Here is a 25,468-nt window from a genome sequence, read left to right on the forward strand (position 1 = left end):
GGATGGAGGAGAGGAGGACGGGGCGCCGGACAAAGGAGGGAGGACGGGGTGCGCGGACGGAGGAGGGAGGATGAGGCGCCGGACAGAGTAGGCAGGACGGGGTGCCGGACGGAGGAGAGGACACAGCTCGCGGACGACGACGAATGGCGGCGCGGATGGAGGCAAAGGATGATGGAGAGGAGGCGGCGACGGGGATGAAGATAACCGGCGGCGACGGGGATGAAGACAACCGGCAGTGATGGGAATGGAAGCGGCAGTGTGACGAACGCGAAGCCGGTGACGGAGATGATGCGGAGGCTAGAGAGAAGTAAAAATTTCAATAAGTTACCAGGTGGGGGGGGAATAGAAATGGCAGTTACTTTTATCCACCCCCCTACCATTTATCTCGGTTTGTAAGAAGAACCGAGAGAAAATGACTTTTAATCTCGGTTGTTCTTACAAACCGAGATAAACGGCCTGCCCTTTTATCTCGGTTTGTAAGCAACCGAGATAGAAGGCCTACCCTTTTATCCCAGTTTTGACGCACCCCGATGAAAGGGCAACCCTTTATGTCGGTTCGTAACTCGAACCGGGATAAAAGGTCACGTCCAGACGGGAACTGAAATTTACCCTTTTGTCCCGGTTCTAATTACGAATCGAGATAAAAGGGCCTTACAAACCGGGATAAACGATCCCTCTCCCATTTCTCATCTCCATCTTCTTTTTGGAAAATAAATTTTTTTATGTTTTCACTGGATTTCATGCAGCAAAAATTAAAACTTTACATATTTCGAACATGCAAAAATATATCTAGTTGGCAATTATATTTACAATAAGTTTGAATGTCTCATTAATTCTACACTAGTTATATTACCTTCTTGAATAATTATTTTACTGCATCACTATCATCAATAAATTATTAATTAAATAATTTATACGCGTGAAAACAACTAATTTAAGCACACATGAAATTGTATCAAGTAGTACATGAAATTAATCATAAATGTGAAGTAAATTTAATGCATTACAATGTAACATTAAAAACTTCTTCACGACTGTTCCTTGGTCATGATCGCGGGTCATGATCGCGGCGCAAGTACAGAGCCTCTTTTTTGGATAGCAGGATGCTAGGGTCAACTTCAACCGCGATTGAAAGCATGCCAGCAAACTGATCATAATCATCTGATTGGTCTGTTTTGTCCTCGACTCCCACAATTTTTCTTTTACTTCAAAGGACTATGTGGCGCTTTGGCTCCCATGGATCTTCTAGATTTCTCTTGGGTTTGCTAGACATGTCCTTCACATAGAAAACTTGATGCACATCATTGGCGAGTACGAATGGTTCATCACTGTATCCAGTCTTGCTAAGGTCCACTATTGTCATTCGATACTGATCTTTGGTTATGCCATTTAGCTTCACCCATTGGCAACAAAATAGAGGGATTCACAACGATCCGTATTCGATTTCCGATATCTCTTCTATGAAACCGTAATAAGAGTCCATGCTACTATTTCTCCCTATGGCATCTATGCGGACACCACTATTCTGGTTTATACTTTTCTGGTCTTGGGCTCTCGTGTAAAATATATAACCATTTATCTTGTAGCCTTGGAATTTCACGATTGTGCTAGATGGTCCCCTAGCTAACCAAGCAAGCTGTAGGTGAATCTCAGAGTTACCCATAAGTTGTTTGCGCAACCAGGAGGGAAAAGTTTCCACGTGGCTTCTTGTAAGCCAAGCATCGGATCTCGCCGATTTTTCGGAAACTAACATCTGCTTGTGATGCTCGATATACAGAGCCACAAAGGTTTACTGCTGTAGAACAGTGTAGTGTGCCTTGTTGAATAAATTAGCACCATTGCTCAAACATACTTTCCTTCCAAGGGTGCCCATTCCCCACAGCCTCCCCTCGTGGCGTGAAGTTGGAACCCTAATCGGGTCAATTGAGTCAATAAAATCAACACAAAACTCAATCACCTCCTCTGTTCCATATCCCTTGGCGATGCTTCCTTCTGAACAGGCCCGATTAAGAACATACTTTTTTAGGACTGACATGAACCTCTTGAAAGGCTACATATTGTGCAGGTATACTGGTCCGAGAATATTAATCTCTTTTACTAGTTGAAATAGAAGGTGAGTCATAATATGGAAAAAAAGATGGTGGAAATACCAACTCCAAGCTGACAAGACATTGCACCACATCATTCTTTAGCTTTGTTAGTTTTGATGGACCGGTTGCCTTCTTTGAAATCGCATTGAGAAACGCGCATAGCTTTACGAGCGGCAATTGAACATTCTCTGGTAGAACACCCCTTAGTACAACTGGAAGCAACTGGGTCAGCAACATGTGGCAATCATGGGCCTTGAGATTTGTGAACTTCTTTTCTTTCATATTTATTATTCTCTTGATATTCGAGGAGTACCCATACGGGACCTTCAGACTATTCAAGCATTCAAACATGCTATCCTTCTCTTCCTTGCTGAGAGTATAACTAGCAGGACGTAAGTAGTGCTGTCCGTTATCTCTCTTTTCCGGATGTAGGTCATCCTGTTGCCCCACTTCTTTAAGGTCCCGTCGTGCTTCCGGTGTATCTTTTGAGAGCCCATAAACACCCATGAAGCCTAGCACGTTCACACAAAGGTTTTTCGTCAGGTGCATCACGTATATTGTGTTGCGGACATCTAGGGTTTCCCAATAAGGTTGCTCCCAAAATGTTGAATTTTTGTACAAGGTTGCGTGTCCGTCATCATCGTTCGGAACAGGTTGGCTACCAAGACCTTTTCCAAATACTACCCTTACATCCTTATCATCTCAAAGACACGTTTTCCATTATGATGTAAAGGTTTTTTATGAGTTTCTGGCACCCCTTTGAAATGCATTCCGCTTTCTCGTAGCTGGTGGTGAGCATGGAGAAATTGATGATGGCCCATATAGGCCCTGTTTGTATACGCTTTTCTGGAACTCGCTTATCTGACAAGCAAGCTTATCTGATAAGCCTGCTGCCTGGATAAGCTGCTGTCTGAATAAGCAGGGTGTTTGGCAATCCTGATTATTTTGTGTCAATTGTCTGTCCAGGTTGGTAAATTGACCTGAATGCCCCTAAGGCTGATAATAGCTCATTTTTATTGTGAATCTGAGGAGAAGACAATAATTCTAATGCCTTTGGAGTATGTTAAATAGAAATTACATTACAATAATATGAAATTCATTGATAGATCGGTCTAGTATGGAAACATCCATCATGGGTACAACAACGAATCATGAAACCATATCGACAGCAATAGCATCACGCAATGCACCCATATCAATATCATCTCCTAAAGCACCACCACCACCATCCGTGCTAGGTTGGGTTGGATTACCATCATCTTCCGCAAAATCCTCTTCAAAATGCACGTCATGTAAGGCACTATCTCTGATGAAATTGTGAAGGGCCATACAAGCAACTATAATTTTCGACTGCTTGTTAACCGGATAACTGGGCAAATTCAAGAGAATGCGCCACTTCATCTTTAGAACTCCAAATGATCGCTCAATCACATTTCTAAGGGATGAATGTGCATGATTAAACACTTCTTTCAATCCTACCGGATGCTGACCATGCTGCCATTCAGAAACATGATACCTCTGTCCCTTGTAGGGTGCAAGAAATCCTTTTCTATTAGGATATCCAGAGTCAACAAGATAGTACTTGCCTGCATGTTATATTTTTATGTTATATCACAATGAGCAAATATTCCCTGAAAAATAAATTGCAACATAACTCGTCCTTACCATCGGGAGGATGTGGAAATTGATCCTTGTATGTGAGAAGCGTGTCCAATAATACACGAGTATCATGGACAGAACCAGGCTAACCAGTGACAGCAAATGTGAACCGCATATCAAAGTCACATACCGCCATGACATTTTGTGAAGGATACCCATGCCGACCAATGTATTTCGGTTGATCAGCTAATGGCACAGTTACGGGTATATGGGTACCATCTATTGCTCCTATGCAATCTTTGAAATGAGGCCAAAACCTTGGTTCTTGTAGTTTAGGATGAATAGTTGAAAATTGTGGATCCTTAGGCCTCACAATGTCAACAGCTAATCTCATGATAGATTCAAGAACCTCTTCAAATTTTCTACTCACAGTTTCTAATGAGCGATGGAAATTATTCTTGCATTGCCTAAAAGATTGAGGTGCACCACAAGCCCATAGAAACATTCCTAGTGCTTCCTTGCTACAAAATTGTCTACTTGATCTCAATCCATAATCTTGCACCAAAGTGTCATGAAGGCTTAAGAAAACTGACCTCCTCATTCTGAACATGTTAAAGCACTCCACTGGATCTTGTAGTTGCAACTCAACCCACTGTATTCCAGTCATCCTTGCTATCGTAGTAGTAATCTTCTTCTTGTTCATACCAGATGATGCCATGCAGTCCAGACCAAGCATTGCCACTATGTAATCATCATCAGTGTCATCAGATTCATCAACATCCATGGTATGAATAGAATCACTGTTGCCTTCACATTCACTAGTTGCACTAGAGGTACTCATCAAAACAAATGCAAGCCTGTCAAAAAGCACTAACCAAGTCATCAGATGAATTTTTATTGTTACAACACAACTAATAAAAGGTCCATAGTCTCACACAACATACTTAGAATAGTGAAATTATGTCTCACACAACATAAGAGAAATGAAAGAGAAATGGCACACTAATGCAACACCCTAATGCTTCTTCCTTATCTCCCAAGCCCTCCTCAGCCAATTCAACCTCCCATTTGGTGTCTTCAATGTAATGAACACATCACGATTTTCCTTTTTTTGAAGAAGTTGTGTGGCATAGAAGTGTTCATCACTCCCCTCCTCAGCCCCATCCTTAATGACTTGCTCCAACATACTTCCAATCTCATCTCTAACATGATCAACAACTTGTGAAGTAGCTGAATGTTTACTACTTTGAGCTTTCAACTCATATGCATCGACCAACCGCTTCATGCATTGGTCTCTAAAAGTCTTCTTCTTCTTTCCTTTAGGGGAACTAGGAGCTGGCCTTTTTGAAGCCCTCCGCTCAGAACTGGATGGGGCCTTATGTGCCTCCCTATCATTGTTGCCCTCAACATCAACAACATCATGTTCATCAACATCAACGTTTCCATCACCACTTGGAACATATGAAGTTTCATTTGTAACAATGACCGATTCGAACATGATTCGCATCTGATCCTCATATTCAAGCGGAGCTGTTTTGAACCGGATACAACCTGGCATAGCCTGTAAAATATCATCAAAACAGCTTGCTATTATACTCCAATTCAAAAAAAAAAATAACGTGTATACGAACTATATCTCTAGTATGATTGTTAGTGGGCTCACCTTATTTTGTTCTTCCCACCATTCATCGTCAGCCACAATACAACCAGTAACAGGATCTCTTCCCAATCCGGTTGATCTCAAGTTCAAAGTCTTCCATTGGGTATACATTTTTTTCAATATATCCCACCTATTCTTCATTTGACTCTCACCGTATGGCCTCTTGGTACGCTCATAAAACTTTCTAAGAAGGTTTGCATATCCCACCGCATTCAAACATTGCTGCGGCCGATTGAAAGCAAGTACTTCTTCCACACAAATGTCATTGAAAGCTTTCGCGGCAAATGAATCTCATTTTGCCACAATCTTTGACGACTTTTCCATCTAAAATTTGATTACAGTATTGTAGAATTAAATACAAATCTACGAGCTTGTTCACTGATCATACAACCCACAATCTGTCATTTTAGCAATCCATCAAGAAGTGACACAAATTTTACCTTGCTATTTGTTGGCGGCCTTGCAGTCGTAACAGCTACAGTTGTTCAGATCCTTCGCAGCAACTGCACGCATCCATAAAATTGTTATCAGCTACTCCATCATCATATAGCTCCAAAGAGACTCCAATGCAAAATGAAAAAAGAATTAATGACTTTATTTAAACCACCAAGTAGAAAGTTTACGCATAAGTCGTGAAAAAGAGATGTAGTTAATTGAATTAATGGACAGGTTTGGCAAATTTAGTTGTGACAAAATTTGACCCTTGTTTATTTATTTCGATGCGCAAAATTTGCCTTGATCGCAGCGGACAGAAAGTTTTGCTAAACAGCGGAGCTGCGGCAAGGGAGGGTCCAGTCCACTGCACGGCAGGCTCCGCTCCTCGGTGGCCAACGGCCGCTGCTACTGCCACCCGCAGGAGGAGGCGCACGCACAGCAGCGGCTGTGTCGCCGTCCGTGTGACGCAGTTATTAAGAAAGAGGTTAGCAACTGTAGTATTCATGCCATCTTATTTATTGTCCGCGCTTCACCTGATATTTTCAGTGCATTTTAACACCTACTATGTTATTTTAACACTGATTTGCTATGATATACTCCCGTGAGCATGTGCAGCGGTGACTTGGATCGTCCAATTGGTTTCTTTGACTAGCACTAAACCTGTGTCTTAAAATATAGCTGCTGTCATGGCATAAGATATATGCGAGCATCAAGTATCAGTGCTACGTAATCGTATGACTTCCAAAATCCGTCTCTATTTTTACGAATCATCAACATCACAATGCTGCTTGCTATGCTCTAGATATGGGAAAACTACAGCAGCTACATATACACAAACTACAGCAGCTACCGTATGCTATTCATCTGGTCAGATTAGCTAGAGTTAACAGGAAGTTTTGCTAAACAGAAACTTTGGCTTACCCAAACTTGCCAACTTCCCCAGCTACTGCAACCCGAAATGCTCTGGCGTCCGGCGGCGGGGGCGGATGGTCCAAACCCAGGCGGCTCTGGCGTCCGGCGGCGGGGGCGGCGTCCGGCGGCGGGGCGGCACCCAGGCGGCAGGGGAGTCTGGCGGCGGGGCGGCGCCCAGGCGGCAGGACAGTCCGGCGCGCGGGGCCGGATCCCAGGCGGCGGAGCGGCGGAGGCGGCGCCCAGGCGGGGACGTCCGGCGGCGGGGTCGGCGACCAGGCGGCCCGCGGCGGGGGCGTCCGGCGGCGGGGACGGCGGGGGCGGCGCCCAGGCGGCCCGCGGCGGGGGCGTCCGGCGGCGCCCAGGCCCGCGGCGGGGGCCTGGCAGGGGCGGCCGGCGGAGGTAGGGAGGCGGGCCGGCCGACCCCAGGGGCGGCGCCGGGATCTGCAGGGGGGCGGCGCCGGGATTTGCAGAACAGGTGACGGCGGTTGCGGGAGGCGCGGTGGGGGCCAAGTCCGGCGAAGGTAGGGAGGCGGGCCGGGCGACCCGAGCGGCGGCGGCGGGATCTGGAGCGGCGGCGGTTGCGGGAGGAGCGGCGGCGGTCGCCTGGAGGCGTTGCCCGAGGGTACCGGGGGAAAAAATCTCCGCTTGCGGGAGAAGCGTCTCCAGACCCGCGTAGGAGATAAGCCCAGTCCTAGTTCAATTTCAGATTTTCCACTAAGCGGCTTACGTGATAAGCGGGGAATAAGCGAGGCGTTTGGGTGGGCTTATCGCTTATTTTCACTAATAAGCAGGAAATAAGCGACTCCAAACAGGACCATAGACTACCTTCTTATAGTGCTTCAAATACATGCTATCTGTGTCGTATAGGTAGTGGGTGCACGCTCAATATCCCTTGTTTGTCTGTCCCGAAAGGTTACTTAGTGCAGGCCAATCATTGATGGTTACGAACAATAGTGCTCGCAGGTTAAACATCTCTTGTTTATCCTCATCCCACACACGTACACCTTCTTTCTTCCAGAGCTGTAAAAGTTCATCAACCAGCGGCCTTAGGTACACATCAATGTCGTTGCCAGGTTCCTTTGGGCCTTGGATAAGCGTCGGCATCATAATGAACTTTTGTTTCATGCACATCCAAGGAGGAAGGTTAAACATACATAAGGTCACAGCCAAGTACTATGACCACTACTCAACTCGCCAAATGGATTGGATCCATCAGTACTTAAACCAAACCTTATGTTCCTTGGATCACCTTCAAACTCCGAGAATGGTCTATCAATTCATCTCCACTGAGCCCCATCAGCGGGGTGTCTCAGCATCTTATTTTCCTGACGTTCTTCTTTGTGCCATCACACCTACTTAGCATTCATCTTGTACCTGAACAAACGCTTCAAGCATGGTATTATAGGGAATACCATATCACTTTCGCGGGAACTCTCTTCCTGGGAGGTTGCCCCTCGACATCACTAGGATCATCTTGCCTAATATTATACTGCAGCGCTTCGCACACGGGACACGCATCCAGATCCTCGTATTCAGCACCGCTATAGAGGATACAATCATTAGGGCATGCGGGTATCTTCTGAACCTCCAATCCCAGAGGGCAAACAATCTATTTAGCTTCATATGTTGTGGATGGCAATTCAATATTCTTGAGAAGAATCTTCTCGACAATTTCCAATATCCCCTGAAATGCCTTATCGAACACACCATTTTTGGCCTTCCATTGCATAAATTCTAGTGTGGTACCCAGCTTTTTATGGCCTCCTGGCAATCTGGGTATAGCAATTTCCTATGATCATCTATCATGCGCTGCAACTTTGATACTTCCGTCTGAGTTTCGCAATCTCTATGTGCATCCTTAAGCACCTGACCGAGGTCATCAGTATGGCCATCTTCTGCAAACTCATCTCCATCAGCCTCTGCCATTGTAGTATCTGCAAAAGATTGGCCTATAGCGCAGTCCATAATGTTGTTATCATCCTCCTCCTCTTCACCGTCTTCCATTACAACCCCTCTTTCACCATGATGGGTCCAAACTAAATACTTAGGTGTGAAACCGTATCTAAACAAGTGGCTGTGAATAGTCCCCCTGGAAGCCTTTGAATAGCACTTCTGGTTACTGCATTGGGCGCATGGACAAGATATGAACCCGTTCTTTGGCTTGTTCGCTTTGGCCACTTCAAGAAAATTATTGATTCCAGCAATAAACACCGCTCTGCCTGTCCGCGTTATACATCTATTGCCGCTCCATCTACATCGTGTTACGCAAGCCATCAATAAAATGGATTACAATAAAACTATCCATCACATTGCTAAAATTTTAGATAGAAATACACAAATTAAAATTTCAAAAGCAAACAACATGATACAATACAACAAACTCAAATATTGCTCAAAGTTTACATAGAAATACACAAACTATTTAGCTCATATTTAATTTACAAATAACCAAACTATTAAAAAATTTAATATTTCCCACATAACGTACTTATTCTAAAAATGGCTAATCGCATACCTCTATCTGAAAAGTACTAAAGTATGAAATTACACCTACAATTTATATGGCTAATTTATAATTATTAAAAACATATTTACTCTAATTTTCCCTAATACATAAAATTAAAATAATCTCAATTCTACCTCACATTTACTGTCCATTCTCCCTCACATTCAAACTATCCATCACATTGTAGCTAAAAAACATGTATGAATACAAATCCTCTACATGCTTAACAACAAACAAACTCATTTTTCTCCCTCTCTAAAGTATAAAACAAAGCTTCACAATAATAAATGAACAAAGTATGAAGTAGCTAACCTTCAAAACACTTTGGATGAGTGAAATCCCTACGGAAATGAGGAAATTTTTTTTTTACCAGCACGTCCCCTAGGCTTGCTTTGACGCCATGGAGAGGATGAGCTTCTCTGTCTTTGTGGAGTGGAGTGCCTCGGGCTGGAGGAGTGGAGGAGGAAGAAAGGAGTCTTGTAGATAAGATTTTATCCCGGTTGGTGTTTACTCCTGGTTGGTAACACCAATCGGGACAAAAGCTCCAACCTTTTGTCTCGATTGGAATTACCAACCGGGAGTAAACCTGTTATCCCAGTTGGTAAATCCAACCGGGACAAAAGGTTGGATCTTTTGTCCTGGTTGGTGGCTCCAACCAGGGGTAAAGGGTGGTGCTGTCGGTGCGCGGTAACTAGCCGTTTTAACCGAGACTAAAGGGTGGCCTGTAGTCCCTGTTGCAAAAAAAGAGCCGAGAGTAAAGGTACACCACATTCCAGCCTACCGTGGCTCCTGTGCCGAAATTAAACTGAGACTAAAGGAGGTGGGATCTAAAGTCAGTTCTCTAGTAGTGTACATCGAGCACGCACGCCTCAACATCTCCAAGTTCGTGCTGATGCCTGACACACCGCCGTAGTTTGCCGCTGCTGTCCGGCGCGGCAGCTCGGCCCTTGACGATGCCTGCGCATCGGGCACATTGGTGAAGTCCATCTTGAGTTGCCGGATTGGCCACCTCGTTGTCAAACTTCTCAGTCCCGACTGCCGGTGTAGAGACGTGGTACGTAGCTCGACAGGTAGATGCTCCACAGCGCGTAGGCGCCTGTGCTGACCGGCGGGCGGGTTCAGAGATGATGATGGAGATACACAAGATACGAGGTGGTGCTTGGCACAACCTCACCTCACCTCCAATTGAGCTCCCTCGGACGCTGGGGTCCATCACCCTATTCACATTCTTCTGGTGGATGGTAAGATCTGCTTGGTGTCCTTTGTTATCACCGCATTGCGCTGCTAAGCATCCTCAGTTCAATCATACATGTCAGCCATTGCACTACCAGATGTGCTGGAGTACAATGGAACTTGAAACTACAAGCTGTCGGTGGCAGGCCGTTCCACTTCCACGTTTCATATGTGTGAGAATATGCAGTTCCTAATTCCACCGTTTTGTGCATCGTCTTGGCTAATAGATGGTGTAAAAGAGTGCTTAGGCATATGGTTGGCTGAAATAGGAATTGCTTCCAACAATCTGTAACTTTAGGGGCTTTTTGCAAATCTTCAAAATCAGCCTCTAAAGGAGCCTGAGCTGCTTTTCTCTATTGTAGCTTGTTCTTGTTCTTTGAGGGGAGAAAGAGCCAGGGTTTGAGAGGAGAGGGTGAGGCTTTGATCTACCAAATCCACCAATCGAAGAGTTAAATTTGTGGGGATTTGGAGCATCCTCAACCTTGTTGGCTCCCACCTCTTGTATCCTTCATCTTCATAGTGTATTGATTGCTCGCCGCCACCCGTGGTTTTTGCCCGTAAGGGTTTCCACGTAAATCTTTGTATATAATCTTGATTCGGTATTTCTCTTGACACATGTGTTGATTGCCCACTATCTTGCTTGCCATTGGTGCCATTTGCTCATGGGGGAATGGAGTACATCGGGTACTTCCAGCACCCGAAGAACATGGAGGATCTTGGCGCTGGATTTATCGAGAAGGTTGCAGCCCAGAATTCTATAGGAGATCTATTCTTCAAGGCGTTAGGGTGGGAATCAGAACCACTGCACCTTCTTCCTTCTGCTGGCTTAATCGTCAATGTGAACCCTTCACCTGATTTCAAATATGCTCATGGCATGAGCCAGAGGTGGCAGCCCGAGCTGAACTTACAGTGCAGTAAATATCGGTACTAATAGTAATACATACACTGCTGGGGAAGGATTATTCTTAGCTGCCGTTTTCTTTTCATTTAGTTTATTCATGTGGTTCATTCCATGCATGTGGTTCATTATTTCAGACACAAGATTGTAAAATTTGTTGATTAGTAGTTAATACAGTTATCAGATTAATGGTATTTATGTCCTCTGATGTGCTTATTGGCATTTACTAGTTATGCTGTACAAAATGCATTATTTATCGAGCATGTCTATGCTTCAAGCTTTACATCTATCTATGCATTATTTAGCTTATAGATGCTATAAACTGAAACATCATAGTACACTTATAAATTGCCATTGCAGGAAAAGCTGTAGATAAAATGAAAAACACAATGAGTTAAGAGATATCAATAAAAGTTTCGAGGCGAGGAGAATGTCACAACAGACCTGGCCCGCCTGTGGGCTACCACTGCACTGCTAGGCTTGAAGAGGGCCACGTCCTGGGGTAGTTGGGCCATGCTGAAGTTTGACTTGGGCTAAGATTTTGACCAAACGACACTCTTCAATCCATCTTCAATCCATTCGATTATCCAGTTTTCCAAATTTATTTTCATTTTTATATCTTTTATTTTAGTGTTTTGCAAAAATATATATCCCCAAAATGCAAAATTATACCTTTTATAGCCATTTGAAATAGTCATAGCTGCTTGAATTGATCGAATATCTCTTGCACCCACCTTATCACCAATTTAATTGGCAGAATGTACCGTCTCCATGCTACATACCTTAAAAAATCGTAACTTTTTCATATGAACTTGGATGGAGACAATATTATACGAAAATTACAGATCTCCACGAGATTTACAACTTTTAAACTGATTTTTTTAATTTGGAGCCATTTTGGTGTCGAAATAATCAATACAATGTTTAGATATAAAGTTGAACAAAAATTGCTTCCAACACTCATGGGAAATTTTTTCCATCAAACAAAAGTTCAACTGAAAAATGCCATCAGCTGGTACACACAAAAGTATCGATGAAATGAATACAATTTTCATATCAAGCATGCATATTGTTCACAAGTACAAGAATAAAAAAAATTACTGATAAACAATCACAAGAACAACATCTCGGTTCACACACAGGTACTTTTGTCATCGCAGCATGGAAAGAAAGTACATACTTTACAGCATTAGCCGTTTGTCTCCGACTGCCAGCAGCTTCGCGCCCGGAAAAAACGCAACGGCCACTGCTCCGAAGCCTCCGATCGGATTGCCGTCGCCACGTTCCGGTGTTGGATTGTGCAGGTGATCAACGGAGGCCATCAGGCAAAAGCGCAACGCCATTGCGCCCAGCTGACCGCCAGCGCAATCACCGCAGCCAGGGAGAGGAGGTGGTGCTCGATCTCCCGGCAGGCCGCCTGCGGCTACGACAGGTAGGGCAGTAGGGGTGCCTGCCGAGGCTGAGCCCGCTCGCCACCATGGATGCCTCTGACGCTCCAAGCTGACCTTCCTCCGCTGCTTCCTTAACCTCCACCTGTCGCACTCCTCCATTATTTCTACCACTACTAGAGAACTGGGTATTACTACCGGTTCGTAGGGTGCATATCTTCCGAAAATGCATCCGGGATTAATCCGTCGAGATAAAAGGGGGCGGTTTTTTATCACGGGTCCCTGAACCGGATATAAGACTCTCTTTTAGTCCCGGTTTGTAAAAACCAACCGGGACTACCGGGGCTGCCACGCCAGTCGCTGGACAAACCCCTTTAGTCTATAATTTCATGCATCACAGATCCTTTTAGTTAGTTGAGAGTTTTTTATAATTAATGAAATCAATCAAACTATATATAGTCTTTTAACGAATCAATTTAACTATTACATACTTATATATACAATCTTATACAATTAGCTAGTACATGTACAATTCTTGATTAGTGTATATATATAGTACAATTAATTCCTAGCTAGCTAGCTATATAGCTCTAGGATCTTCGTCGAGGTCTTCCCGTCGAGGTGTTGCTCAGTGCTTCTTAATTTCATCCACCGTAATGAAATTCTCTTGATGAATTTATCACCTCGTCGAGCAGGAATCCTACGAGACTTTCACATATTGTGTCTATTCTTTTCTTCTCCAAGATCTTATCTCGAATATTATCCATTTGTAATTTGGAAATGAATAATGTTACACGAACAATTAAATATAAGGAGCTAGAAATCAATTAACTATTAATAGTATTATTTTATATTACGTACTTCCTATTTTTCCTGCGGCGTCAACCTGGCCTAATGTGACAGAAAACTTTGCATGTTCTCACAGACATAGTACCCACATAGATTATTCCCTTGTTCCTATCTTAAGCACTTCAGTGGGAAAAAACAAGTTATAAAATATTCGTTATATAGAATGTATAAAATATGCAAACTTCATACTAATCAGGAAGTCTGTGTCCCATGTTAGGTTTTCTTGGAATGCACCTTGGCGTCCTATTTTGATGAATTGTTTCCATGCTCTACGGATTTAAATAATGAATGATATAGTGTTAGGCAAAAATTTAGAAAATACACTTTTGTATTGAGATAAAGGTCTAGAATTATTAATTACAAGTGTAGAATGTCTTGAATCTCTTGGTACTCCGCTAGTGGTTTCCTCAAGGAATCGAGGACGGTAACTCGGCTTCTATCAGGCTCAATTACTATTAGGATCCAGTGGTAACTGTGTACATAAATATTCATTAATCAGATAAGGAAAAAGGATACTAAGATAGATGGTGTACGTACTTATAAATACTTACTTGAAGTTGTATGGAAATAGTATGTAGCTCTTGCCACCTTGAAGGTCCAACATATTGAAACATTCCACCAACATTTTATCTGTAAAATATCGTAGTTGGCTTTGGTTAACTACGGATGGATCCATGAAGCCAACATGCAAGTATCCTTCTTGTCGGCACTTCTTAATTAGCAGCCTACATAAAAAGGAAGACAAATTTAGTAGGGCGACGCTTGCATAAAAAATAATGATATGGTTAAAAATTTACATATAGATAAACGGGCGCACTCGAGTTGCATGCCTGCTTCAGAGTCTCCCCGCCGCGTGGCTCAACTTCTCCGACGCCCGCCGCTCCGCCTCGTCTCTGGCCCACGACCGAATGGATTCTCGCGCCCCCTTCCCCAATTGCAGCGGAAGCCCCTCTGCAACCTTTCTGCAACGCCTCGCCTCCCGCGCCCATCATCACATCGCCAAATCCCGGCCGCCCGATGTCGCCCGTCTTTTCCGTCACTTTGACACAGTCGCGCCGCCTGGTCTTCGCTACCCGACGATTCCTCCTCCGCCAACCCTGACCACGGCAGCGACAGCTCCTTTCCCCGCCCTGTCAGAAGCTGCCCGACAATCTGTTGCTCCGCGCTCGTCCGCGCGCCCGCGGCTGCCTGTCTTCTCGCCTGTGCGCCCTCGATTCTAGTGCCGTTAACCCGGTCACTTCCATCAACTCTACCGCACGACGACGCCCGCCTCCGCCAAATCTCAACCACCGGCATACCCACTCCTGCGCCGCCCTGACGCCAGAGCCCAATGACCGCTGGCGTCATCCCCGAAGTCCTGCACCACCGCCCTCGTCGCTCAATCGCCGCCCAGGCAGAGCACTCCATTGCTTCTTCCCCGGCCTTCGCGCCGCTCCCCTTCTCACTCCCGCGCTGCTTCTCTTCTCCCTTCCCAGCCGCTATAAAAGGGAATGCGCGAGCCCCGCCGGAGTTCCCTCCGCCATCACTGCCTTTCCGCCATTTCTCTTGCTCCCTGCTCGAGCTCCTAGCGCCACACACTAAGTTCCTGAGGAACTCTCCTGTCCGCTCCACTCCGTTTTCCCCAAGCCATCCAGCCGCTTGCTCCTCCGTGCTGCATAAGAGCTCACTTGTGATCCACAAGAAGCACCGCCGCCGCCGGAGCACTGCTGGACCTAGCCTTTGTTCAAAACCTTAGCCCCTCCGCCCAAGTCTGCTTCTTCCCGACCCCAAGCTTTCCTTGTAGGAAGAAGGTAAGCTGCCGACCCCAGTCCGCTTCGCCTGACCCCTCTTATCCGCCCGACCCCGGTTCCGTCTCGCCCGACCCTACCTGTTCCGCCGACCCCTCTCCGCCTCGCCCGAGGGCTCGACTGTAACCTTTTCTTCAAACCGAGGGTGTATGTGTATAACTCGGGAGCCCTTCAGCGTTGAGTCTGAGGATCCCTAGCATACCAAATCCTCTAGTTTAAGGATCAGATCATAAGTTCCTTTCCTCCGACCCTTACCTCTTGATCTCCACCAGCTCCCTTGAACCTTCCCACCCTCCTGCCTTGTGTCGCGAGTTTCTGGGCTCAGACTTGCAAGTGTTGCTGTTGAAATAACCGTCTATGCTAACTAATGCATTGCATTCGTGTAGAGCTGCGCCTCGCCGACGGCTTCTACGAGCTGCACCCGGCGCCAGAAGACGACGGTGTAGCTGAGCTCCTGCCCTCTGAAGCCGAAGCCGCCCCAGAAGTCGAGCAGTTCTCTTCCTCCTTGCTCGAAGGCAAGCCCCGGTTGCACGAAAACCCTGTGTTGTTGTACCAAACTTGCGCATGCCTTCCTTAACATGTTTGTGCATTTACGTATAGGAGTTGTTTGGAACCCTAGATGCATAACGTAGCTCCCCTGATCTGAACACTAGCTGTTGGACCGAGTAGCTGCTTGCTTAAATAGGAAGCGGTAAAAGCCGAGTGATTTCCTGTCACTCGCGAGTTGTAGGAGTTGGATGTCTACCCTTCTGTTACAACTGTAAGGACGATGGATGGGGCAGGGTTTGGGTAACTCTTTGGTGGTCGGTTGACAGCCCCGTCTATCTATGAAACTTGACTAAGGCCCGACAGTGGTGGTGTTCGTGATCAAGTGTTTGAAAGTACTAACCTCATACATAGTATGGGATGAGGAAGCCGAGTACCGGATTGAACCTGAACGTGAGCGGTCACCCCATTGTTCTTGGAACGGAGTTTCCCCTACTGGTTGTCGCACGTGGTGGCAAGCGTGGTCATAGAACGGCAGAGGCCGGGTCTGTGGAACCTTGCACCAAAGGAAATGGGCCCGACACGGGTTAGGGGATTGATGGGGAAGGCCGACACAGGAAGCGACCTCCGGGTGCGTGGATGTCGTAAGGTTAGGTTCACCATGCATGGTTAAAGAACTCGAATCGATTCGTCTGCCTCTCACAGTTTGAGACTGCTTGATCGCTATGTCACCCTGAGTAAATGAAGAATCTGATGATGACATGGTTTTGTTGATATATACATACCTTGATTGGTGCTATAATTGCTTAGAATAGGTTGCAAAACCTAGACTGGTTAATGAACTTAGAACCGGAGCTAAAACTTGAAAATAGGGTTTTACTTAGTGCTTTTGGCAAACAAACCCCTCAGCCAAAAAGCCTTGCATGTCTAGAAGTGTGGAGTAGCTTTACTCCTGTCGGTTAAGTCTTGTTGAGCTTAGTAGCTCAGCCTTGTTGTGGCTCCTATTTTTCAGGTGAAGTTGCTGCTCCCGACCCTTCTTCCGCTGGCAATTGGCCGCCCCAGCTCCCTTCGGGTTGGACGGTCGAGTGGGATCCCTCCTCGGACGGCGAGGAGAGGGACCAGTGATGTCCCGGCTGGCCTCGCTAGGGACGTCCGACCCCGACGTTTTGCTTCCGCTAGTGGTTTTACCTTCTGTTGTCTTTCTGATAACCTTGTAAAACTCTGATGTTATTTCATAACCAAATTAAGTGGTTAAGTTGTTAACTCGGTGGACTTGTTGTATTCTCTGGAACCGCTCACCTTCGTGTGGGTCTGCTAACATGGTCTTGTTCAAGTGGTTAAATCGGAGGAAATCCGATAGCACTTCGTGTTTACTCGGCTTAGGCATGAGCGTCGCGTATCAGGCGGCTAAATCATGTTTAACCAAGTAGATCCGGAGTGGATCCGCCACAGCTTGCCACCTTGAAGGTCCAACATATTGAAACATTCCACCAACATTTTATCTGTAAAATATCGTAGTTGGCTTTGGTTAATTACGGATGGATCCATGAAGCCAACATGCAAGTATCCTTCTTGTCGGCACTTCTTGATTAGCAGCCTACACAAAAAGGAAGACAAAGTTAGTAGGGCGACACTTGCATAAAAAATAATGATATGGTTAAAAATTTACATATAGATAAACGAATACTTACAGAGCCCAGGCGCTGATGAGAGAGACGTCTAGGGCATCTTGATGGTACACTTTGTATATATCTTTGAATTCCAGCCAGAGGTATTTCTCGCCTTCGCCGTAAAAATCTATCGGTTTTACCTTAAGGGCGAACATGGAAGTCTGGTCGGCGGACATCTTCATGTACCATTCATGGAATTCGTACATATTTGGTGATAGGCTCCCTACCAACTCAGGCCATACCAAAGACTCTAGCTCAAACGTCCATCTCGGTTGAAATGGCTGTGAAGCTGCTGGCTCATGACCACCTAGCTCTATACACTGATCCAGTCCCACTCTAAATTCTTTCATAAATTCCAATACTTGATCTTGTTGGGACTTGAGCATTGCTGCTATCCTTGTAGCATCTCCTTCTAGTAGACGACGATGGCGGCGATCAACAACACTTGAAGATGACTTTCCTTTTCTTTTTTTTCCCTCTATACATCGCCTCCTTGTTCGAATGTGACATCTTCTGAAAAAATTGTGATTTAGTTGGATCAATTGTTGGTTGTGGCTCCATCTCCCATGCTTTTTTTTGTTCAGCTCTTTTTCTTGAACAACTCCTTGCACTCTATTTGGATTTCGAACCAGCGTTCCTCAGGAGTCACTTCAGGCTGCTTATTTGTTTTTCTCTTTTTACGTGCTGGCTTTGGAACCGTTGGTCGTGACTTCATAATCGGGTCTCGAGCAGGTTCCTTTCTCGGGGCTGCAGGTACCTTGCTCGGGACTGCTCTTAGTCCCAGCGTCGTCGGTGAGCGGCGAGGTGCGGATGGAGACAGAGGATGACGGAGAGGAGGTGGCGACGGGGATGAAGACAACCGGCAGCGACGGGGACGGAATCAGCAGTGTGATGCCCGCGGAGCCGGTGATGGAGATGATGTGGAGGCTAGAGAGAAGTAAAAATTTCGCTATGTTACCAGGTGCGGGGGGGGGGGGGGGGGGGGGAGTAGAAACGGCAGTTACTTTTATCCACCCCCCTACCATTTATCTCGGTTTGTAAGAAGAACCGAGAGAAATGGACTTTTAATCTCGGTTCTTCTTACAAACCGAGATAAACGGCCTGCCCTTTTATCTCGGTTTGTAAGCAACCAAGATAGAAGGCCTACCCTTTTATCCCAGTTTTGACGCATCGGGATGAAAGGGCAACCCTTTATGTCGGTTCGTAACTCGAACCGGGATAAAAGGTCACGTCCAGACGGGAACTGAAATTTACCCTTTTGTCACGGTTTTAATTACGAATCGAGATAAAAGGGCCTTACAAACCAGGATAAACGGTCCCTCTCGTATTTCTCATCTCCATCTTCTTTTTGGAAAATATATTTTTTATGTTTTCACTGGATTTCATGCAGCAAAAATTAAAACTTTACATATTTCGAACATGCAAAAATATATTTAATTCTACACTAGTTATATTACCTTCTTAAATAATTATTTTACAGCATCACTATCATCAAGAAATTATCAATTAAATAATTTATACGCGTGAAAATAACTAATTTAAGCACACATGAAATTGTATCAAGTAGTACATGAAATTAATCATAAATGTGAAGCAAATTTAACGTATTACAATGTAATATTAAAAACTTCTTCTTCACGAATGTTCCTTGATCATGATCGCGGTGCAAGTACGGAGCCTCTTCTTTGGATAGCAGGATGCTAGGGTCAACTTCAACAACGAATGAAGGCATGCCTGCAAACTGATCATAATCATCTGATTGGTCTGTTTTGTCCTCGACTCCCACAATTTTTCTTTTACTTGAAAGGAGTATGTGACACTTTGGCTCCCATGGATCTTCTAGATTTCTCTTGGGTTTGCTAGACATGTCCTTCACATAGAAAACTTGATGCACATCATTGGTGAGTACGAATGGTTCATCACTGTATCCAGTCTTGCTAAGGTCTACTATTGTCATTCGATACTGATCTTTGGTTACACCATTTAGCTTCACCCATTGGCAACAAAACAGAGGGATGCACAGCGGTCCATATTCGATTTCCGATATCTCCTCTATGAAACCATAATAAGAGTCCATGCCACTATTTCTGCCTATGGCATCTATGCGGACACCACTATTCTGGTTCATGCTTTTCTGGTCTTAAGCTCTCGTGTAAAATGTATAACCATTTATCTTGTAGCCTTGGAATTTCACGATTGTACTAGAAGGTCCCCTAGCTAACCAATCAAGCTGTGGGTGAATCTCAGAGTTACCCATAAGTTGTTTGCGCAACCAGGAGGGAAAAGTTTCCACGTGGCTTCTTGTAAGCTAGGCATCGGATCTCGCTGGTTTTTCAAAAACTAACATCTGCTTGTGCTGCTTGATATACGGAGCCACAAAGGTTGACTGTTGTAAAATAGTGTAGTGTGTCTTGTTGAACAAATCAGCATCATTGCTCAAACATACTTTCCTTCCAAGGGTGCCCATTCCCCGCAACCTCCCCTCGTGGTGTGATGTTGGAACCCTAATCAGGTCAATTGAGTCAATCAAAATCAACACAAAACTCAATCACCTCCTCTGTTCCATATCCCTTGGTGTTGCTTCCTTCTGGACAGGCACGATTAAGAATATAGTTTTTTAGGACTGACATGAACCTCTTGAAGGCTACATATTGTGCAGGTATATTGGTCCAAGAATATTAATCTCTTTTACTAGGTGAACTAGAAGGTGAGTCATAATATTGAAGAAAGATGGTGGAAATACCAACTCCAAGCTGACAAGACATTGCACTACATCGTTCTGTAGCTTTGTTAGCTTCGATGGATCGATTGACTTCTTTGAAATCACATTGAGAAACGCGCATAGCTTTACGAGCGGCAATCGAACATTCTCTGGTAGAACACCCCTCAGTACAACTGGAAGCAACTAGATCAGCAACATGTGGCAATCATGGGCCTTGAGATTTGTGAATTTTTTTCTTTCATATTTATTATTCTCTTGATATTCGAGGAGTACCCATATGGGACCTTCAGACTATTCAAGCATTCAAACATGCTATCCTTTTCTTCCTTGCTACGAGTGTAACTAGCAGGACGTAAGTAGTGCTGTCCGTTATCTCTCTTTTTCGGATGTAGGTCATCCCGTTGCCCCATTTCTTTAAGGTCCCATCGTGCTTCCAGTGTATCTTTTGAGGACCCATAAACACCCATGAATCCTAGCACATTCACACAAAGGTTTTTCATCAGGTGCATCACGTTTATTGTATTGCGGACATCTAGGGTTTCCCAATAAGGTAGCTCCCAAAATATTGACTTATTCCACATGGTTGTGCGTCCGCCATCATTGTTCCGAGCAGGTTGGCTACCAAGACTTTTTCCAAATACTACCCTTACATCCTTTATCATCTCAAAGAAGGGTTTTCCATTATGATGTGAAGGTTTTTATGAGTTTCTAGCGTCCCTTTGAAATGCATCCCGCTTTCTCGTAGCTGGTGGTGAGCATTGAGAAATCAATGATGACCCATATAGACTACTTTCTTACAGGGCTTTAAATACATGCTATCTGTGTCGTCTAAGTAGTGGGTGCCAGCTCGATATCCCTTGTTTGTCTGTCCTGAAAGGTTACTTAGTGCAGGCCAATCATTGATGGTTACAAACAACAGTGCTCGCAGGTTAAACATCTCTTGTTTATCCTCATCCCATACACGTACACCTTCTTCCTTCCAGAGCTATAAAAGTTCATCAACCAGCGGTCTTAGGTACACATCAATGTCGTTGCCAGGTTGCTTTAGGCCTTGGATAAGCGCCGGCATCATAATGAACTTCTGTTTCATGCACATCCAAGGAGGAAGGTTAAACATACACAAGGTCACAGGCCAAGTATTATGACCACTACTCAACTCGCCGAATGGATTGGATCCATCAGTACTTAAACCAAACCTTATGTTCCTTGGATCACCTTCAAACTCCGAGAATGCTCTATCAATTCATCTCCACTGAGCCCCATCAGCGGGGTGTCTCAGCATCTTATTTTCCTTACGTTCTTCTTTGTGCCATCGCATCTACTTAGCATTCATCTTGTTCATGAACAAGCGCTTCAAGTATGGTATTATAGGGAAATAACATACCACTTTCGCAGGAACTCTCTTCCTGGGAGGTTGCCCCTCGACATCACTAGGATCATCTTGCCTAATATTATACCGCAGCGCTTCACACACGGGACACGCATCCAGATCCTCGTATTCAGCACCGCGATAGAGGCTACAATCATTAGGGCATGCGTGTATCTTCTGAACCTCCAATCCCAGAGGGCAAACAATCTATTTAGCTTCATATGTTGTGGATGGCAATTCATTATTCTCGAGAAAAATCTTCTTGACAATTTCCAATATCCCCTGAAATGTCTTATCAAACACACCATTTTTGGCCTTCCATTGCATAAATTCTAGTGTGATACCCAGCTATTTATGGCCTCCTTGGCAATCTGGGTATAGCAATTTCCTGTGATCATCTATCATGCGCTGCAACTTTGATACTTCCGTCTGAGTTTTGCAATCTCTGTGTGCATCCCTAAGCACTTGACCGAGGTCATCAGTATGGCCATCTTCTGCAAACTCATCTCCATCAGCCTCTCCCGTTGTAGTATCTCCAAAAGATTGGCCTATAGCGCAGTCCAGAATGTTGTCATCATCCTCCTCCTCTTCACCGTCTTCCATTACAACCCCTCTTTCACTGTGATGGGTCCAAACTAAATAGTTAGGCGTGAAACCGTATCTAAACAAGTGGCTGTGAAGAATCCCCTAGGAAGCCTTTGAATAGCACATCTGGTTACTGCATTGGGCGCATGGACAAGATATGAACCCATTCTTTGGCTTGTTCACTTTGGCCACTTCAAGAAAATTATTTATTCTAGCAATAAACACCACTCTGCCTGTCCGCGTTATACATCTATTGCCGCTCCATCTACATCGTATTACGCAAGTCATCAAGAAAATGGATTACAATAAAACTATCCATCACATTGCCAAAATTTTAGATAGAAATACACAAATTAAAATTTCAAAAGCAAACAACATGATACACTACAACAAACTCAAATATTGCTCAAAGTTTACATAGAAATACACAAACTATTTAGCTCATATTTAATTTACAAATAACAAAACTATTAAAAAATTCAATATTTCCCACATAACGTACTTATTGTAAAAATGGCTAATTGCATACCTCTATCTGAAAAGTACTAAAGTATGAAATTACACCTACAATTTATATGGCTAATTTATAATTATTAAAAATACATTTACTCTAATTTTCCCTAATACATAAAATTAAAATAATCTCAATTCTACTTCACATTTACTGTCCATTCTCCCTCACATTCAAACTATCCATCACATTGTAGCTCAAAAACATGTATAAATACAAATCCTCTACATGCTTAACAACAAACAAACTCATTTTTCTCCCTCTCTAAAGTATAAAACAAAGCTTCACAACAATAAATGAATGGAGTATGAAGTAGCTAACTTTGACAACACTATGGATGAGTGAAATCCCCACGGAAATGAGGAAAAAAAATTTTAGCAGCACGTCCCCTAGGCTTGCTTCGACGCCATGTTGAGGATGAGCTTCTCTGTCTTTGTGGAGTGGAGTGCCTCGGGCTGGAGGAGTGGAGGAGGAAGAAAGGGGTCTTGTAGATAAGATTTTATCCCGGTTGGTGTTTACTCTTGGTTGGTAACGCCAACCGGGAGAAAAGCTCCAACCTTTTGTCCCGGTTGGAATTACCAACTGGGAGTAAACCTGTTATCCTGGTTGGTAAATCCAACCAGGACAAAAGGTTGGATCTTTTCTCCCGGTTGGTGGCTCCAACCAGGGGTAAAGGGTGGCGCTGTCGGTGCCCAGTAACTAGCCGTTTTAACCGAGACTAAAAGGTGGCCTGTAGTCCCTGTTGCAAAAAAAGAGCCGAGAGTAAAGGTGCGCCCCATTCCAGCCTACCGTGGCCCCTGTGACGAAATTAAACCAAGACTAAAGGAGGTGGGATCTAAAGTCAGTTCTCTAGTAGTGTACATCGAGCACGCACGCCTCAACCTCTCCAAGTTCGTGCTGATGCCTGACACACCGCCGTAGTTTGCCGCTTCTATCCGGCGCGCCAGCTCGACCCTCGACGATGCCTGCGTATCGGGCACATTGGTGAAGTCCATCTTGAGTTGCCGAATTGGCTACCTCGTTGTCAAACTTCTCAGTCCCGACTGCTGATGTAGAGACGCGGTACGTAGCTCGACAGGTAGATGCTTGATGGTGCATAGGCGCCTGTGCTGACTGGCGAGCGGGTTCAGAGATGATGATGGAGATACACGAGATACGAGGTGGTGCTTGGCACAACCTCACCTCACCTCCAATTGAGGTCCCTCGGACGCTGGGGTCCATCACCCTATTCACATTCTTCTGGTGGACGGTAAGATCTGCTTGATGTCATTTGTTATCACCGCATTACGTTGCTAAGCATCCTCAGTTAAATCATACATGTCAGCCATTGCACTACCAGATGTGCTGGAGTACAATGGAACTTGAAACTACAAGCTGTCGGTGGCAGGCCGTTCCACTTCCACGTTTCATATGTGTGAGAATATGCAGCTCCTAATTCCACCATTTGTGCATCGTCTTGGCTAATAGATGGTGTAAAAGAGTGCTTAGGCATATGGTTGGCTGAAATAGGAATTCCTTCCAACAATCTGTAACTTTAGGGGCTTTTTGAAAATCTTCAAAATCAGCCTCTAAAGAAGCCTGAGCTGCTCTTCTCTGTTGTAGCTTGTTCTTGTTCTTTGAGGGGAGAAAGAGCTAGGGTTTGAGAGGAGAGGGTGAGGCTTTGATCTACCAAATCCACCAATCGAAGGGTGAAATTTGTGGGGATTTGGAGCATCCTCAACCTTGTTGGCTCCCACCTCTTGTATCCTTCATCTTCATAGTGGATTGATTGCTCGCCGGCGCCCGTGGTTTTTGCCCGCAAGGGTTTCCACATAAATCTTTGTATATAATCTTGATTCGGTATTTCTCTTGACACATGTGTTGATTGCCCACTATCTTGCTTGCCATTGGTGCCATTTGCTCATGGGGGAATGGAGTACATCGGGTACTTCCAGCACCGGAAGAACATGGAGGACCTCAGCGCTGGATTTATCGAGAAGCTTGAAACCCAGAGTTCTATAGGAGATCTATTCTTCAAGGCATTAGGGTGGGAATCAGAACCACTGCACCTTCTTCCTTCTACTGACTTAATCGTCAACGTGAACCCTTCACCTGATTTCAAATATCCTCATGGCATGAGCCAGTGGTGGCAGCCCGAGCTGAACTTACAGTGTAGTAAATATTGGTACTAATAGTAATACATACACTGCTGGGGAAGGATTATTCTTAGCTGCCAATTTCTTTTCGTTTAGTTTATTCATGTGGTTCATTCCATGTATGTGGTTCATTATTTCAGACACAAGATTGTAAAATTTGTTGATTAGTAGTTAATACAGTTATCAGATTAATGGTATTTATGTCCTCTAATGTGCTTATTGGCATTTACTAGTTATGCTGTACAAAATGCATTATTTATCAAGCATGTCTATGCTTCAAGCTTTACATCTATCTATGCACTATTTAGCTTATAGATGCTATAAACTGAACCATCAGAGTACACTTATAAATTGCCATTGCAGGAAAAGATGTAGATAAAATGAAAAACACAATGAGTTAAGAGAGATCAATAAAAGTTTCGAGGCGAGGAGAATGTCGCAAAAGACCTAGCCCGCCTATGGGCTACCACTGCACCGCTAGGCTTGAAGAGGGCCACGTCCTGGGGTAGTTGGGCCATGCTGAAGTTGGACTTGGGCTAAGATTTTGACCAAACGACACTCTTCAAGTCCATTCGATTATCCAGTTTTCCGAATTTGTTTTCATTTTTATATCTTTTATTTTAGTGTTTTGCA

At 44.6% G+C, this 25,468-nt stretch overlaps 1 pseudogene; it reads right to left on the reverse strand.

Annotated features, from left to right (window-relative positions):
- Positions 1 to 1,045: 1,045 nt before the first annotated feature.
- LOC140221597 (uncharacterized) lies at positions 1,046 to 23,695 on the reverse strand (annotated as a pseudogene).
- Positions 23,696 to 25,468: the final 1,773 nt, after the last annotated feature.

This window comes from Setaria viridis, chromosome 1 (assembly GCF_005286985.2).
Source record: "Setaria viridis chromosome 1, Setaria_viridis_v4.0, whole genome shotgun sequence".
In the NCBI taxonomy this organism is placed as follows: domain Eukaryota; kingdom Viridiplantae; phylum Streptophyta; class Magnoliopsida; order Poales; family Poaceae; genus Setaria; species Setaria viridis.